Genomic DNA, 18,147 nt, shown 5'->3' with positions numbered 1-18,147 from the left:
AAAGTAGCAGTAAAAACCTATAAGGAAAAAATATACAGTATAAGGCTGGACTCCCACTGGTGTTTTATTCTCTCTTGCGCTGCGAGAGCAAGTGAAAACAGTTGCCTCGCAGTGCAAGAAAGACGCCGGAATATCGCCAGTCTTTGTAATAGGGCCAGCGGCAGCAGCGCTAGCCCCATTGAAAAGATAGGGAGAATACCGCGGACTTCTGTGACAGCTGTGGCAGAAATGCAGTATGCTATCCCATTGCTTTCAATGGGATCGGTGCTGCTGCCGATCCCATTGAAAGTAGTGGTTTGTGGCAAACCCTGCAGTATGATTTTCGGGGAAAAGCTTGAAATATAAGCCCTTCCCTGAAAATCATCATTAAGTGGTAAAAAATAAAATAAAAATTACTTACCTCTCCGCCGCTCAGACGGAGTCGGGGAGCCAGCCAGAGGACGCGTCTAAGCAGCGGAGGGGTGAATAAATTTTTTCTCTTTTTTTACCACTTAATGATGATTTTCAGGGAAGCGCTTATATTTCAAGCCCTTCCCCAAAAATCATGCTGCAGGGTTTGCCACAAACCACTGCTTTCAATGGGACTGGCAACAGCGCCGATCCCATTGAAAGCAATGGGATAGCATGCTGCACTTCTACCACAGCTGTAACAGCTGTGGCAGAAGATTCCTTCATCCCCACGGGGATGAAGGAAACTCCTGCCACAGCTGTGGCAGAAGTCCGCAGTATTCTCCCTATCTTTTCAATGGGGCTAGCGCTGCTGCTGCTGGCCCCATTGAAAAGACTGGCGATATCCCGGCGTCATCCCGGCTTTTCTCGCGCTGCGAGGCGAGTGTTTTCACTTGCTCTTGTAGCGCAATAGAGAAAAAAACGCCAGTGGGTGTCAGCCCTCAAGCTTCTTTCACACGAGCGCATATCAGCCGGCCGTTTTCAGAGCCAGCCGATATATGCTACGTTGTTAGTTAAAAATCTGGTGAACGGGCGCACAAATCAAACATTTGTGTGCTCCATCATATGGCCTGGTGAGGCCAGCGCAAATGCGCCTAGCTCACCAGGAGATCGCCCATTTCCCTTTCCTTTCCATTGCAGGCTCACCTCTTGTTCCTCCCCGCTCGTTCTGTGCAATGGTAGGGTCTGGCGGGGGCAGAGCTAAGCGCCAGTCCACCCCGCCTCCTCCCATTGATGGAAATGGATGGGGAGAGGGCGGACACTTAGCTCCACCCATACCTCGCCCCTTGTCCATAGCCATCAATGGAAGGAGGCAGGGCAGACCGTTTAGCTCTACTTCCGTTCCGCCCCCCTCCCATTGAACAGAACGAGCGGGCAGGAACGACAGGTGAGAACAGAACAGGAGAACAGAGGAAGAGAGTTTAGCAGCCTTGCTGCTAAACTCCCTCCCACCTATGGCCACTGCCATGGGCTCCCATAGTAGCCTATGCAGCGGCCGACATATTCTCGCCCAAAAGATAGTTCCAGAACTATCTTTTGGGCTTGGCGTAAAAACGCCCGGCTCTATATTGGCTTGGCCGGGCGTTTTTATGTCTCAGAAATACGCCTATGTGATCTGATGCATTGGAATCCAATGCATTAGATCACAGCGCATATCGGCTGGCTGTGAAAACGGCCGTCTGATATGCACTCCTGTGAAAGAAGCCTGATTATGTAAAAAAACAGATAAAAGCAGCAAAGCTGGAGACAGAGAGACTCCTTGTCAAAGAGAGTAAAACTAACCCTAAACTATTCTTTAACTATATAAATAGTAAAAAGATAAATACTGAAAGAGTTGGCCTTTTAATAAATAATGTAGGAGAAATTGTAGAGGGTGATGAGGAGAGAACAAATCTATTAAATCGTTTTTACTTCAGTGTATTCACAGAGGAAAATGTCACTGGTTTAACCCTGGAAAAAATGCAGAGCTGCCTTAAAAAGATTAAAATAAACAAATCACCAAGTTCCATCGCATGCACCCCAAGGTTCTAAGGTAATCAAGCAATGTGATACACAGACTGTTGTCTCTGTTATTTAAGGACTCTATAGGGACAGGATCTGTTCCACTGGATTGGTGCATAGCCAATTTGGCGCCAATACTTAAAAAGGGGTCAGAAAGTGAATTCGGAAACTACAGGCCGGTAAGTCTGACTTTTATTGTAGGTAAAATGTCTGAAGGGTACCTAAGAGATGCTATCCTGGAGTTCCTCAAGGAAAACAGCTGTATAGCTGCATATCGACATGGATTTATGAGAGATCGCTCCTGTGAAGCCAAACTGATCAGCTTCTACGAGGAGGTAAGTTCTAGACTGGACCGGAGAGAGTCACTGGATCTTGTGTATCTGGATTTTTCCAAAGTGTTTGATACTGTGCTGCATAAAATGAGAATGCTTGGTCTGGGCGAGAATGTGTGTACGTTGATAAGTGTTATAGCTGGCGGGTGTGGACCCACTGTGCCAGCTTACCAGCTAGGCCGTGATCCAGGACCAGTGAGGTTATAAGCTGATCTCAGTGGACGGAGGTTTTGGAGCGCGATGCTGTGAGTCTGTCCAATCCGCAATCAGAAGAGGTACAAGGAATACATAGTATAGGAAAAGACTGATGTCCTCTGACAGGCCATGGGAGATGGGGTTCTTGCCCTAAACTAAAACAGGGCTAGGGGAAATGCCCTGCCTAGGCAGGGTGATCGCTCTGAGACCCCCTATTTATATTTTGTATTAGAGAAGTTCACAGATAGAGCAAGTCTCCAAACATGATGTTTTATCTCTCTTTCCAAGCAGGTATGGACTTATTCTCCACCATTGTACGGTAGTTACTTTCTGCATACTACTGTTTTGGGTTACAGCAAGCAGAACTCTGTCAACCTGCTGCTGACGGATGCCTGTCAGCACACCACAGCAGCATCTATAGGCAATTTACAGAACCAATAGTTTATAGAACCAATAGGGTCAATAATGGACAATGTAGGACCACTGACTGCCAATGCAGTAGTCTTAACACTATTTTCTACTGGAGCTGTGTGTGCGATCAACAAATCCATCATATTAGACATACCTTGAATTAGTAAAGAATTAGTTTAATGAAAACTGTAATAAAGGGATATAACCGAGCAATAACTGAGTGCAGTTTTCAATGATCTCTTAACTTGTTGTAAGTCTACAATTGCTATTGTCTTCTATGTTGGAATATTTCTATAGAAACGTTCCACTAACCCCTGTTAACATGCTGAATCACTTCTAATTGCTTCTTTTCTTTTAAATCCAGTAGGAAAATCCGCTTAATGAGGCGTTTTCATTTAATGACATACACGATACAGCCGGAAATAAAACACACAGATCCTAATTACTTTAAAACTTTTTTTTTCAGCTTTTATTCTTTAATTTTATTAATAATCTCTTTCTTAAACATCCCTTTAAGGGTGAAATTAAATAGAACCATTTACAAAGAAAATGATTTACAAGTATTCATAGTAGTATATGAATATTTTCACATCACAGCAAATCAACGAAAGAAAAGAAATGAGTTGATCTAATTAAATAATAATCACAGGTTTAAGAAAATATTGCTGGACTAATTACAGAAATTAATGAACCCTTATTTAACAGAATCCCTTCAATCCCTGTAGGTGCTGGAAAGTCACATAATGCATGGGGAACATGAAGATTTAAAGGGCTTGTATGAGATTAGAAGAACATGGTTGCTTTCTTCCACAAGCCGTGCCGCTCATCAGTCTCGTTTTGCAGGTCAGCACCATTTAAGTGTTTTTCTAATCTCAGAAACCCATTAAGAAGGAAAACTTCACCCAACTTATGTTAATTGAAATAAAACTTATTAAGCAAGATTCTACCATTCTCCTTAGTTTTGTGCATACACAGACAGGCCTAATTCATTCAGTACCAGACTGACATTATTTGCAGAGGCTGACCTGGAAGTGCAAGGAACAGGATTTGTAACCGGACTCAGCAAACATATAGATGATGGAAACAAGTCATGTTGTAAATGGACTGAACATTTAACAGCCAGTTGACACTGTCATAAAGCATTTCTTTTTTTTACTATGCTTTTACTTAAGTGTAATCATTAGATGATCCTTGTTTTTCATATGTGATGGGTAGAAGGGGTGAATTCCATTAAAATGGCTGAACTTTGATTAGCGCTAACTCTCTGCAGTGTTTCCAAAAGCCCATCTCCAAATGCAATGACAAAGTCGGTGTAGTGACAGGAGGATCATTCTGCATAGTCGTAGTTAGAAAGGCCAGGGGCACTGAAATGGAAGATTGCTTTAGAAGTAAATAATAAAACCAAATACGCTTTGTCCATTTTTGTTAAAACACTTGCAAAATGCACCTCATTACAGTTGTACTCAAAGTTAAAGTAAAGTACCTCTTGTTTGTACGAATGCCTTTCTTCTCAGAGACTTGTACTCCTCCAACAGAGCTTGTCTGGGTATAAAAAAGAAAGAAAGAGGATTTGTGTTTCAGAAACAATGCCACTCTTGTCTGTTGGTTGTGCCTGGTGTTGCAGATCATCCCCAATCAAATCAGTTGGGACTGCGCTGCAATACTAGATACAGCTCATGAAGATGAATGGCACCATTTCTGGAAAAGACGGTGACCTTTTTTTTCTAGTCCTGGAATTCCCTTTATTAATGACTTTAAGTAATAAGATTAATTGTATGGTAAGCGTGTAAACATTTTGTAGTAAGAGTTCCTGATCTGTAGATTCATTGCCCACACACATTAGATTGCGGTCGATAGATCACAGTTTTAGATGGGATCTGTCAGACATCCATAGAGAGAGTAGTTAATCTGCCCGGTTTGATTTGTCCTAAACATATAAGGGCCATTTTCACTGGACGATTATTGCTCAAAACTTGTTTAAACGAACGAAGATTCGCGATAATTGTTACATCTAAATGCAAAAAAATCAGAGCTGACTTCTTGCTGCGTGTAAACGCTCCCCGCTCAATGTGTTACATAGAATGTGGAGTGCAGAGCGAGAAGTCAGCGGTGATCTGCCTGTCTAAACGCTCTGCATGAGCGCGAACAACTAGTGGTGACGTCAGCACTCATGTGTTCATTTAGAAGGGCAGATGGTCCCATCTAAATGCACCTTTACTCCCAGGCCAGGTTTTTAGGTGTCTGGCAGCCCTTATGTCGCCCGCCTCCATATGAATGATCACTATTCTCTTATCACATTCTCATAGTTGCCTATACGGATGCAGACTTGCAAGCAAACACACAAGTTATCAGGTTGAGAATATTAGCTGAGAATGCTTTACAAAGTATTTGCACATCTAATAGTTTCACTGAACTCATTATTCATGGTCAGCCAAGTCACAGAAACCAGAGCAGTAAAAGTGGCATAAAAAGCTTTGTGCCACAGTGACGCCACTGGTTTTTGGTTTCCTGACAGATTTTGAAGACATATTCAGGAGCCTTTACAGTGTGTGGTCAGTAAGTGCTCTTTCAGAAACTGATACTGCGCTAAAAGCTGAACCCCGGGGAATGTTGGTATTTTGTAACCTTCCAAGTCCCAAAGCAGTTATCTGTAGCAGAATATGTTCAGTACAAGTGGAACAACTTGTAGCAACTTGCTAGGAAGTGAATTCTTGTCTCGTTACATTGTAAGTATATTTGTGTCCTGTTAACATTGGAAACATCTATTACTCAATACTGGCCTCCAGGAGAAATGCCGGAGCTGTCACAAGCTGCCATATACAAACACTGATGACTTTTACACATAGCAGACTTGCTGCAGAAGTTTCTGCAACTCTTCCAATAGGGATCGCAGAAATCCATGTGTTTACTGTAAAAACAATTGCATTCAGATCCATGCATCATATTTGACAGTGGCTACACATTTGTTGCAATAACTTCTACCCTTAGGCCTCGTACGTAGGGCCGTATCATGGCCCCTAAAGAAATGTATGGACCTATTCTGATTTCATGCAGATTTTTTTTTCTGTTGACTCCCATGTCAAGTCATCAGATGAAGGAGGTATTCTTCCCTAAAAGTGCCATATGGTGATAACAGAAGGGAGTGCACAAAGTACTATGGATCCCTAGGCACTTCTTCTGGCGTCATACAGGCTCTGTCATGTACGTGAGTCCTTAAACCAATTATTTTTTTACACTTGACCAAAGTCTAATCACATATTAAGACCAGTCTCACACGACTAGATTTGAATTGCAGAATCCACAATAGTCACCCGCGGTATTCCGCATTGATTAAAAAAAATAGGACATTCGCATGTCCGCTCACATGACCGGACAGCAATTGAGATTTCCGCTTGTGGAAATTAATTTGCAGCAAGTTCTATTTTCTTGTGGATTCCACACGGACAGCTTCCATTGAAGTCAATGAAAGTCGTCCGACCCACAGCCCTTCCGGAATTTACATTGCGGATAGCTTTTGGATACCTGCATCTGTACTGCGTATGTCCAACAGCAAGCCGCCGGGTCCATCCGCAATACAGATTTAAAACAGGTACATGCAGATGCCAACCGGGTACAGGGCCGACTCTCGCATGCGGAATCCCACCCGTCCGACTGAGACTGGCCTTAGTTGGTTTCCTTGTCTGATACTGCAATACTAATATTGTATCACTTGTGAGGAATATGTAAGGGTTCCAACATTAGTGTTTACGTTTCACCCACCTAGATTGCCCTCTTGAAGTGACCTTAATGGGAAAAAGCTGCACTTACCTGGTGTAAGCTAAACTTACCTGGTGTACCCACTATACTGGAGATACACGGTGTCATTATACAGACAGCATGCGCCGAAGGGTTAGTTCCTGTACCGGTCATAACAACTGACGTACAAGACCTGAACAACGGCACATTTTCAGCTTTATCCCTAGAGGGTCACTTTAAATGCTGAACATTATATCTCATATACACAAAACGATTATAGTACTATTGACATCATACACATTTCACCAGTAACCATTTATTGTAATTGGGCCTCTGATGCAAATATAACATTTGCATCAGAGGTCCAATTACAATAAACGTTTATAGCTGCAGTGTGTATTTTGTATTAAAGGGGTTATTCAGCCTTCGAAAATTGATTGCCTATCCTCAGGATAGGCCTCCAGTATATTATTGGTGGGGGTCCACTGCTTGGTCCCTCGCTGATCTGCTAATTGTAGGGGCCATGTCACTTGTCCCGAGTGTTGAAGCATTTTCAATGTTTACATCTGTGCACAATTCCGGCGGTGCTCAGAACGCTGTATTTTTTTTTTGTGGGACCTCCAGGGTCATTACGTCCAACCGCATGCTCAATGCAGGAGTCTATGTAGATGTTGTCCTTGACCACAGCACTGAATGGTAATGGTGCTAACCACTGAACCACTTTCATTGAAAATATTCATTCATCTAAGAGAAATTGTTTTTTTTCCAATTTTTGCAAAAAATCGGGACCGGATTGGATTTAGCAAAAAATCAGCCATGTTTTAATAGAATCTAAAACCATGGATTGACGTGAAATTTTCCAATAGCAAAAGTTTAAATGAAGAATGCCCATGCATGAATACCATCCCCTCCCCTGCCGTGGATGGAGCACAGCCATTCTTAGGACCAGAGGAGGCCTGAGCGCTCATACCCCCTGCTAGTCAGACTTGACTCTACTAAGTGGTAGAAGTCCTGAGCAGATGTAAAGAGTATACTGAAATAAAACATAGCCAAAACACAACATTATGATTTACACAGAAGGTCGTTTGTTGGGGTATATAAAAGTTCTACCGCATTTCAATGTCACTGATAAACGTGGTTTTCATCAAGATGCTATAGGGGGCTGATGTCTCATACCGTATTTGCTCATCATGGGGTTCCTTATCAGTGCAGCACTAAATCAGTCAATTATTGATGGAAAATAATGGAAACATTTAGGATAACTTTTTAGGCAAGAAGCATAAATTCTCCTACTTGCCATCGATTCATGTCATAAACTCCACTTTTATGTACCAAGTTTTACTGGGTGGTAAAGACATTATATAATACTGATTGTTCTACATCAAGTAATGCAGCTCACTCTGTAGTTTCTCCAAAGAAAATAAGGCCTTTGTTTAAGACGACTCCCCCCAGTTTCTTTCCTGCTTCACGCTGGTATATCTGTGTCAGCCTGTGCGTCTTGGCAGACTGTTCCAATAGACTGAGTATCTATTCATCTCTGTTCCGTAGCCCACACCGGAATAGGTGTAGACAAAATCTTGGAGCCCATACTTGTGTGAGATCCTAACAAACAGAAACGTTAGGCTCACTTTCTGAGACAAAGTAGGTCACTCTGGATATTTCAGAAGTCTGGATACAAAAATGGAGGCAGAAAGCTTGAAGCCGAACTTTCTCACACAGGTTACAGAACTCGGGTGACTACTAATATTCTTCTTATGCAATGTGCTGGTCCTCTTACATCAGACTTAGTAGTAAGGGATACAAGCAAGCACTTTATATAATACAAGATTCGCCGGTGTTTTAGATAATAATACAAATGATTCTAGTGACGTCATTACTCCCTAATCTATATAGAGATACACTGTATGTGATTTCATAGTACATATCTATATCACTTTGACACGTACCACAGTAGGTGGCAGTACACCCGGATGTAGCTTCAGCTTTTAATCTTTCATATCAGCAGTGATTAATTCATACAATGATTTTTGATACGATCCAACCAAACATTTCGGACTGTAGAGCCACCAAATGTAATGGTTATGCGAACAACACTACAGGAAAAGTAGATTTACCTAAGCGCTGCGGAATAAGTTAGCGCTATACAAATAAAGATTATTATTATACCTCCGTACAATGATTATACAAAATAGGAAGGAGTAGAAAACTGATACTGTTAGAACTTAACTTTTATTATAGATAAAGTTAAAATATCGGTGCCTTATAACCTATTGATATGCAAACCACGATATTGCAGCATATATATCCAACAATAGGTCTCACATTACAAAACGTGCCTGTCCCGATTGCCACCATGAGGCGCAACGACGCACAATCCTACATCCGGAGAACACACTGATGTCCCTCGCAGGGGCGTCTTAGACCGCAGCCGGATGGAGTAGCCAAATAAGGTGGCACAGACATGGAATTTTTCAGGTGAGCTACCGCTGCTTGCAATGTAGGTAGCCTGTGCACCTGCAGACTGACCACTTTGTACAGCGTAGTATGTTGTTTTTCTGCCACTGCAATCATTTTTACCAGTATAGCTGCTGCTTGTATTTGAGCACTTATGCAGCTCTTGCGGGTAGGTTCCTCACCCCTACTGTTCTGTTTGGTTATTAGCTTATGTAATGTAGGGCTCCTGTACACTGGCAAGAGTGATATTCGGCCGTGAGTCACAACCCTATATCACTCTCGTAAACCATGGGAAACCCCTGGATGCAAGGCATTTTCATGTGAAAACAGCCTCGCATTCCTGCGGATGTTCTGTTCATCCCATTGCTTTCAATGGGGCCGCAGTAGCACCGGCCCCATTGAAAGCAGTGGGAGAAAAATCGTGATCCTCTGCCACTGCTGTGACAGCTGTAGCAGGAGATTCCTTCATCTCCACGGGGAGTCCCCTCATCACTGAACACTGTGACAGCCCCATTGACAACCAGGTGAAGCCCCTGGATTTGACAGCATCCAGGGGTTTCACATCCAAGGAATCCTCTGCTGGGGGATAGCGATCCTCTCCCATTGCTTTCAATGGGCCCGGCGCTGCTGCCGCTGGCCCCATGGAAAACAATATGCAATATTGCAAAAAGAATGGGCACGCTGCATTTTTTTTTTTCACGCAGCATCGCTGGAGTGAATACATTACAAATGAGAATGAAACCATGGAAATTCATTGGTTTCATAATCACTCACTCTCTCATCACATGAGAAATGCGCGATTTCCTCACCAGTGGAAAGGGTCCCTAAATCTCTATATATCCCCTCTAATTTGGAAAGTGCTGCAGAATACGTTGGCCACAGGCGTAACTATAGGGGATGCAGGGTTTGCGGTTGCATCTGGGCCCAGGGGCCTTAGGGGGCCCATAAGGCCTTTCTTCTCCATATAGAGAGCCCAGTACTATGAATAAAGCATTATAGTTGATGGCCCTGTTACAGGTTTCGCATTGTGCCCCATAAGCTTCAAGTTACGCCTTTGACGTTGGCTCTATATAAATAAAGATTATTATCTGGTCTGATCAGCCCTTGATGTGGGACAAAATGTATAGGGATGAAATATTAATTGTTATGGATTATCACTTACTTGATATGGAGTTTGCCTAGATGGCCCACAAGTTCGATACATTAGAGGGTCTTTTTAATAGGGTCATTACGAGGCCGCCCTTTTCAGGATGATTGCTCCGTTTATTTTCATAGGGTGCAATAGTGAAAGTGATATACAGGTACAAATACACTCTGGTCCCCTTTTTATCTCACAGATGGTCTATTGCCTGGCTTGCTGTACAAAGTGACAAAAGTCTATTGACACTTTTTTCAGAGCGGTCAGATTTCCTGCTCAAGGGATTGTTAAGACTCTTCTGATATTTTATTGTTCTTCTGGTATCATTAATTTGGACAGTACTTGGCAGGATGCATTGTGTTTTTGCACATCAATAGCTTACTAGCCACCCATGTTTTAAAGGGGTTGTCCAGTTGTAAACTATTAATGGTCTATCCTCAGGATAGGTAATCAACAGTAGAATGAAGCCCCAGTGCAGTAAACCCTAACCACCAATAGGCTGTTCTCTAGGCTGGTGTGTTCGTACACTGAGCTGGTTTCTGCATGAAACAGACAGCTCAATTCCCACGTCAGTGGCCAGGCTTGGTTTTGCAGACAAAGTTCCCATTTGTTTCAATGTCTGCAATACCAAGCCTGACCACTGCAGTGGGAATGGAGCTGTCTGCTTCCCGCAGAAATCAGCTTAATGAATGAGTGCATCAGCTCAAGGGCATTCCAGGTGGCAGACACCTGCCAATCTACTATTGATGGCCCATCCTGATGATAGACCATCAATAGTTTACAACTGGGCAACCCCTTTAACTTTATATAAAAAGGTTAAAGGGGTTGTTCAGGGCTAGAAAAACATGGCTGTTTTTTTCCAAACACAGCAGAACCCTTGTCTGTGGGTTGTGTCTTCTTTTGCAGCTCAGCTCTTTAACTTCACTGGAGCCGAGTTGCAATACCACACACAACCCTATGGAGAAGGGTGGCGCTGTGTTTGGAAGAAAGCAGCCATATTTTTCTAACCTTGGAAACCTCTTTACATTTTATCATTATCAATTTTCCACGCAAACCTGCTTTCCTACTTGAACAACAAACTACATTTTTTGGAAATCTGCTCACATATACATTTTGCATCCAAAGTGCTTGCTTGTGTGTATACTGATACCACGGCTCTTCTGCAGTATAGGCACCATGTGGAGGTCCAGAGGTGTCAGCGAGTACTGCAGCAGCTGTTGCTAAGCAATGGCCAGAATAGATCTGCACTTAGCAAACAGTACACACAGAAAAGTATTCATCAGGGAGTCTAAATAATAAAACTTCCCATTTTCCCCCTTTTTTAGGCTATAGCGACCCTTTAATCCTAGATTTTAAAGCACCCCTTAATGTTCTTGAAAGAAACTAAGATGAAAAGTGAAATAAAAGTACAGATGGCTGCTGTAGTTAAGGGTTAACAGAAAGAGAAGTAAAACCATCTCTCATATCAAAACATACAGTACAGAAAAATACGTGAGCCTGTAAGCTTCTAAAGCAACTCTGACACAGGCAGCGGTAGTGGTGAGCCGGAAAGGGGGCGGGCAGCGGTAGTGGTGAGCCGGGAATGGGGCGGGCAGCGGTAGTGGTGAGCCGGGAAGGGGTCGGGCAGCGGTAGTGGTGAGCCGGGAAGGGGTCGGGCAGCGGTAGTGGTGAGCCGGGAAGGGGTCGGGCAGCGGTAGTGGTGAGCCGGGAAGGGGTCGGGCAGCGGTAGTGGTGAGCCGGGAAGGGGTCGGGCAGCGGTAGTGGTGAGCCGGGAAGGGGGCGGGCAGCGGTAGTGGTGAGCCAAGAAGGGGGCGGGCAGCGGTAGTGGTGAGCTGGGAAAGGGGTGTGCAGCGGTAATGGTGTGCCGGGAAGGGGATGGGCAGTGGTAGTGGTGCACTGAGAAGGGGACAGGCAGTGGTAGTGGTGCGCCGAGAAGGGGACGGGCAGCGGTAATGGTGAGCCAGGAAGGGAACGGGCAGTGGTAGTGGTACACAGGGAAGGGAACGGTCAGCGGTAGTGGCACACCGGCAAGGGAACAGGCAGCAGTAGTGGTACACCGGCAGGGGAAGGGCAGCGGTAGTGATTTATCAGGAAAGGAACGGGCAGCGGTAGTGGTGCACCATCAAGGGCGCAGACAGCAATAGTGGTGCATCAGGAAGGGCACGGGCAGCAGTAGTGGTGCACCGGGAAGAGCACGGGCAGCGGTAGTGTTGTGCTGGGAAGGTAATGAGCAGCCATAGTGGTGCACCAGGAAGGGCAGGGGCAGTGGTAGTGGTGCACCAGGAAGGGCACGAGCAGTGGTAGTGGTGCACCAGGAAGGGCACGAGCAGTGGAAGTGGTGCACTAGGAAGGGCAGGGCTATAGTGGTGGTCCACTGGGAAGGGGACGGGCAGTGGTAGTGCTGCACCGAGAAGGAGATGGGCAGCGGTAGTAGTGCACCATGAAGGGCGCAGACAGTGGTAGTGGTGCAGCAGGAAAGGAACAGGCAGTGGTATTGGTGTACCAGGAAGGGCACGAGCAGCAACAGTGGTGCACAAGGAAGGGTATGAGCAGCAGTAGTGGTGTGCTGGGAAGGAAACAATTATAGTTTACTTTCACTCATTTGAACGATTTTTTGATTTAATTGTTCCGTCTAAAAGCACCTTTAGGGCTATTTGGGGAGACAGCGTATGGGGAACCCTAGTTTTCACCCCTGACCCCTTCCAGCAGGATACTGGTTTTGCTGCGTGGTCTGCAAGCTGACTGCTGATGCTCCACAGGGCTGAGGTCTGGTACCTGATGGTGTGATCTGTAGCGTAGTGGCAATGGTCAGGGTTGGCGGCACAGGTGCGGTAACAAAGTCCAGGCAGAAGGACAGGCAGTGAGCAATAGCAAAGCCCAATAATCAGAGCCGAGGTCAGGAAGCATAGTAGTCAGAGTAGCCAAGTGTCAGGCAGAAGTTAAAACCATATTGCTAATGAATGGGGGCTACATGAGACCAAATTACTTAGACATCCTCTAGGGGGAGAAGATGCTTATTATAGGAGACAGTGCCTGGAGATTGGTGGTGGACCTAATGGGAGCACACATAGTTTTCCTTTAAAGAGGAGGGATAGGAGTGTGTGGACCCTCCATGGGTAGCATGCAGCAAGGAAGTACAGTTGCATGGAGGGTAACAGCGTGCAGGCTGGAGAGACTGGTAGTGGACGTCTGTGGCTCCAGCGACAGGCGAGTCGAGGCAGCAGCGCATGTCAAAATCTATTTAAAGGATTGTCTTAAAAAGCAAAATTGTCAGGTCCCCAAATGGCTAATTTGATTAATTGCCCAGCCCTTCACCAAACACTAAAGGCTGGTTTACACGGGCGATGATCACTCAAAGATCGCTTAAATGACAGTTTGAGTGACAGCTTTCAGCGATCATTTAACATAAAATATGAAGTAGCTACTCAGCTACTTAAGTACCAATTAGTTGTGCAAATAAAGCCTTCCCTGAACACAGTTAAAGGGGTTGTCCCGCGCCGAAACGGGTTTTTTTTTTTTTTTAACCCCCCCCCCCCCCGTTCGGCGCGAGACAACCCCGATGCAGGGGTTAAAAAAACAAACCGGAGAGTGCTTACCTGAATCCCGGCGGTCCGGCGTCTTCATACTCACCTGCTGAAGATGGCCGCCGGGGTCTGCTCCCTCCGTGGACCGCAGCTCTTCTGTGTGGTCCATTGCCGATTCCAGCCTCCTGATTGGCTGGAATCGGCACGTGACGGGGCGGAGCTACACGGAGCCGGCATTCTGCACGAGCGGCTGCATTGAAGAGAGCAGAAGACCCGGACTGCGCAAGCGCGGCTAATTTGGCCATCGGAGGCCGAAAATTAGTCGGCACCATGGAGACAAGGACGCCAGCAACGGAGCAGGTAAGTATAAAACTTTTGATAACTTCTGTATGGCTCATAATTAATGCACAATGTACATTACAAAGTGCATTAATATGGCCATACAGAAGTGTATAGACCCACTTGCTGCCGCGGGACAACCCCTTTAATAGCCCCAGGGCTCTTATCTGTGCTCAGATCCTTTGTTCTCCAGGGGTAAACAATGCTATCAGCATTACCCATGGAGAACTTCTGATAAGACTGACAGACGATTTTTATGTTGGACTGAATTTAAGGATCAGCTAGCAGTGCCCCAAAAGCACACGATGAGCGCACATTTACACACACCGATTATCGCTAAAACGATCGCTGATTAGCAATTTTTAAGCGATCATCGGCTGGTGTAAATGGGCCTTGAGTGAGAATGAAGTGTTTCAAAAGCTCTTAGGGCTCTTTCACACTAGTGTTCAGGCTTCTTTATTCGATTTTTGATGCAGAAAGATTGAATTAAATCGGAATTAAACAGTTCATTGATTTCAATGTTTGTTTTTTTTTTTTTTAAACAAAGCTTTATATTCGCTTCCTTTCCATTTGATTTGCTCTGTTAAAAAATGGTAACCTATGAGGGAAAAACAACCACTTGATTCTGTTTTAATTCTGTCAGTCTTCTCTAAAAACGGGACGCAGACTGAACGTTGGTGTGAATGAGCCCTTAATCCTGCAACCTGTGATAAATGAGTGCAGCTGCAGCAGACAAGCCTCACATGAACTGACCTCTAATACGCCGACTGTCGGTGATAAACTCGTTACTAGAAACTCCTTCTTTTGCAATTCACACCAAGGTACGGGATGCTTTTGCAAAGTTGTGAAACTAATTTCAGGAAGCAACAACACCTTCCTTTATTAGCCGCCAGCGACAGGTTATATGCTACAGTTACCGGGGAAGGTAACACAACAGAATGTGAAGTAACAAGATCTTATGGAGTTTACAAGGTTAGGCCGGGTTCCACGTCTGCACCGGAACCTCAGTTTGGAGGTTGTCGCAGATCCGACACTAAATATCGGAAAAAACAGCGCTGCATTCAGCGCTTTTCTCTCTAGTAAAGTGTCATGCAGGTGACAACAACCCAACAGACCCAATTATAGTCAATGGGGTCTGTTCGGTGCGGTTCAGTTCCTTCATATAATGGATCTGTTCGGCCAGGGGATTCTTCTTTGCTGCTCCCTGAACAGAGCAGGTACCCCTGTTGCAGATGTCAAAACAGCCTTAGTCAATCTTGGCAAATTAATATTAGCCTCCGTTTTGGAATCACTTAAAAAATTATATTAGGGAACCGCATAACTAGCAATCTCCAAGTATGCAGCAAGCATACTGTATTCTATCAAGTTAAGGTAGCTTTTTACTGCGCGACTATCTTCTAAATTCTGACTGGAAACAGCAAACTTGGGTGATAATTGTTTTGTGTACACATGGCCGCCAACAGGGCACGGAGCGGGCATGGAGTGAGAAACCGTTCACCCGTCGGATCTGCTTGGTTTTAAGCAGAACTAAATACAAAGCGACTGTCGGGCCGCCTAAACAGGAGCCGCTCGATGTTTGAGCGACTCCTGTTTATTGTGAATTGAGGAGGACGACCGGAACTATTCCCAGACACTCTGCCTACATACACTTGAACAACTATCACCCCCATGTAAGGCACAAGAGTGACAGTCGAAGGGTGGTAGTCCGTGGGATGGGTGTCGGGCGCTTATGTGATTTTGGAGAAAAAAACTGCAGGGAATTTGATCTAACAGCTTTCTTGCATGAATATTCGCAGAACTCCCGCATGTAAAGATAGCAGTTTTAATACTACAGTATAACAGGGAACTGCTGAATGTGCAATGTCCTAATATACTGTACATCCAAGTCTACACACAACAAAAACGTGCAAGTAGCTGTGCTGTTCAGCACTGTGACCCCTTCATTCTTAGGATAGGTCCTGGCAGCCTGCCACCACAATCATGGCACATCCTTGCAGCATACCATCGCTTGATGAGGCTATTGTGGCTCAACCTCAGAGAATACAGTATTATTCATAAACTGACAAATACACATTGCCTCATATTCAAGTGAGAACAGTGATGTAGATGCAAGGGTCACAACTGCAACTTGGTCCCTATACCAGGGGGCCTCAAAGGCCCCCCCTCATCACATTTAACTTTCGCTGAATCGCACCACCACCTGCACTTTTGTGTCGTTCATTCTCTGCATATACAGGCAGGGGTGTAGCAAAAGACAGGGGTGCAAAACACAATATAATCTATCTGAAATGGCATATCTATAAGATAACTGTTTGACACTGCTTAAGGCCCATTTACACACACAGATATCTTTCAAAAGATTGAAAGATCAGTGATTGTTTTGCATAAAGTACTAATAAGCACTAATTGCTATTAGTACTTTATTAGCTTCATTTGTATGCAAATGAGCTTCTGGGGGTTGTTACAGAACTCAGCAGGAGGTCTGAACTCTGTAATTAGCTCTATTGTTCAGCCACGGGCTCCCTGTGGAGAATTCAGCACCATGGACAGCAGACGCAGCATGCGATCCTGCTTATCAGCTGTTCTGCTGGCTGGGCTGAGAACTGAGAATGTTATCAGCTGTAATCAGTTCTCTGCAGGCAGAACACAGCCTGCGGTCCTGCTTATCAGCTATTCTGCTGAACAACAGTTTTCAAGCAGATTATCGCTCAAAATTCGTTATAAGGATAAAAGTGAGCGATGGTTTTGCTTTTAAAGATGGACATTTTTAACCTAACGAAAATCGTTGGAAAATGGACGTAGGAGTCGGGCTTTTCAGCCGTTGTATTATCGTTGTGTAATGTATGCATTGAAAACTCCCTTCAAATCGCTGAACGACTGAACGAATGTCATTTTAACCAAACGAGAAGCAAACAGACGAACAACGAATTTTAAGCTGACTGAAAGACAACTATGAGCGAATCTTCAGCGAAAACTGCACAACGGGCGCAAGATAGATACAACGATTATCGCTTACACGATGGCTTTTGAGCGGATATTGAGCGATAATCGTTGTGTCTAAGTTGGCCTTTAAATACAGTTCTACTATACTTGTAAATAATGCAGTCACCAAGTAATAGATTGCAGTTCTATGCAGTGATAGTGATTATAGTGCAGGTACCTCCAATGATCACACGTCTCCTCCGATTACAGTCATACATTTCTCTTTTCTTGACTGTCTGTGTCCAGAACTCGATGAGGACGTCTTCCAGGCATGACTCATCTCTATGCTCTCTATCTTTGTCATCTCTGTATACTCTCACCATCCTGTTGCCGTACACATTGCCCCTCTCAGTAGATTTTTTGTGCCACACAAAGTAATAGTATCCTTTAGAGGTGACTGAGCCCCAAATAGCGTTCTTCATACTCAAAGTAACAGAGCCCCCAAACAGTGCTCATCTGCGCCCTCAAAGTTATATTTTCCCCTGAAAGGCGTATTTCAGCCTTTAAAAAAATGATGGCCTGTCTTCTGGATAGACCATCAATATCTGATCAGTGAGGGTCTGTTGCTTGGAGCCCCTGCAGATGAACTCATTGAAGGGGCTCGTGCCAGCGCTGCAGCCTCCTCAATGTTTATATCAGAACATGATCATCTTCATACTCAAGACACTGTATTATCTATAGTGGCCATTCTGAGTACTACAGACTTACCCTATGCACTTCATGGGACAAGCCTGTAGTACACAGAACAACCACTAGAATAATACGGTGTTTTGAGTACAAACAGGATGGCGCTCAGATGTAACTAATAAAGAGGCTGCAGTGTTCGTATGAATGTTGCAGCTCCTTTAATCAGGTGATCAGAAGGCACCCGGAGCAGTGGACCCCCACTAATCAAGTATTGATGGTCTATGCTGAGGACAGACCATCAATTTTTTAAGTCTGGAATACCCCTTTAAAGTAACTAAACCCACAGATAGTGCCTCCAAATTAATGTTCCCTCAAAAGTAATAGAGCCTATGGGGTCCAGTTCTTCCCCTAACCTCTAAGCCAGCAGATCCTAGAGGACCTCCTCGACGTTCTGCAGCCC

At 44.6% G+C, this 18,147-nt stretch overlaps 1 long non-coding RNA gene across 1 annotated transcript; it reads right to left on the bottom strand.

Annotated features, from left to right (window-relative positions):
* Positions 1 to 3,488: 3,488 nt before the first annotated feature.
* Positions 3,489 to 17,329, bottom strand: LOC136621135 (uncharacterized). Its single transcript, XR_010791218.1, has 3 exons — positions 17,239 to 17,329; positions 4,372 to 4,430; positions 3,489 to 4,252 (listed from the first exon to the last, which is right to left on the bottom strand). It is a non-coding gene; the product is annotated as an uncharacterized lncRNA (long non-coding RNA).
* Positions 17,330 to 18,147: the final 818 nt, after the last annotated feature.

Source organism: Eleutherodactylus coqui, chromosome 3 (assembly GCF_035609145.1).
Source record: "Eleutherodactylus coqui strain aEleCoq1 chromosome 3, aEleCoq1.hap1, whole genome shotgun sequence".
Taxonomy (NCBI): Eukaryota; Metazoa; Chordata; class Amphibia; order Anura; family Eleutherodactylidae; genus Eleutherodactylus; species Eleutherodactylus coqui.
This window is presented reverse-complemented; position numbering and strand designations above follow the sequence as displayed.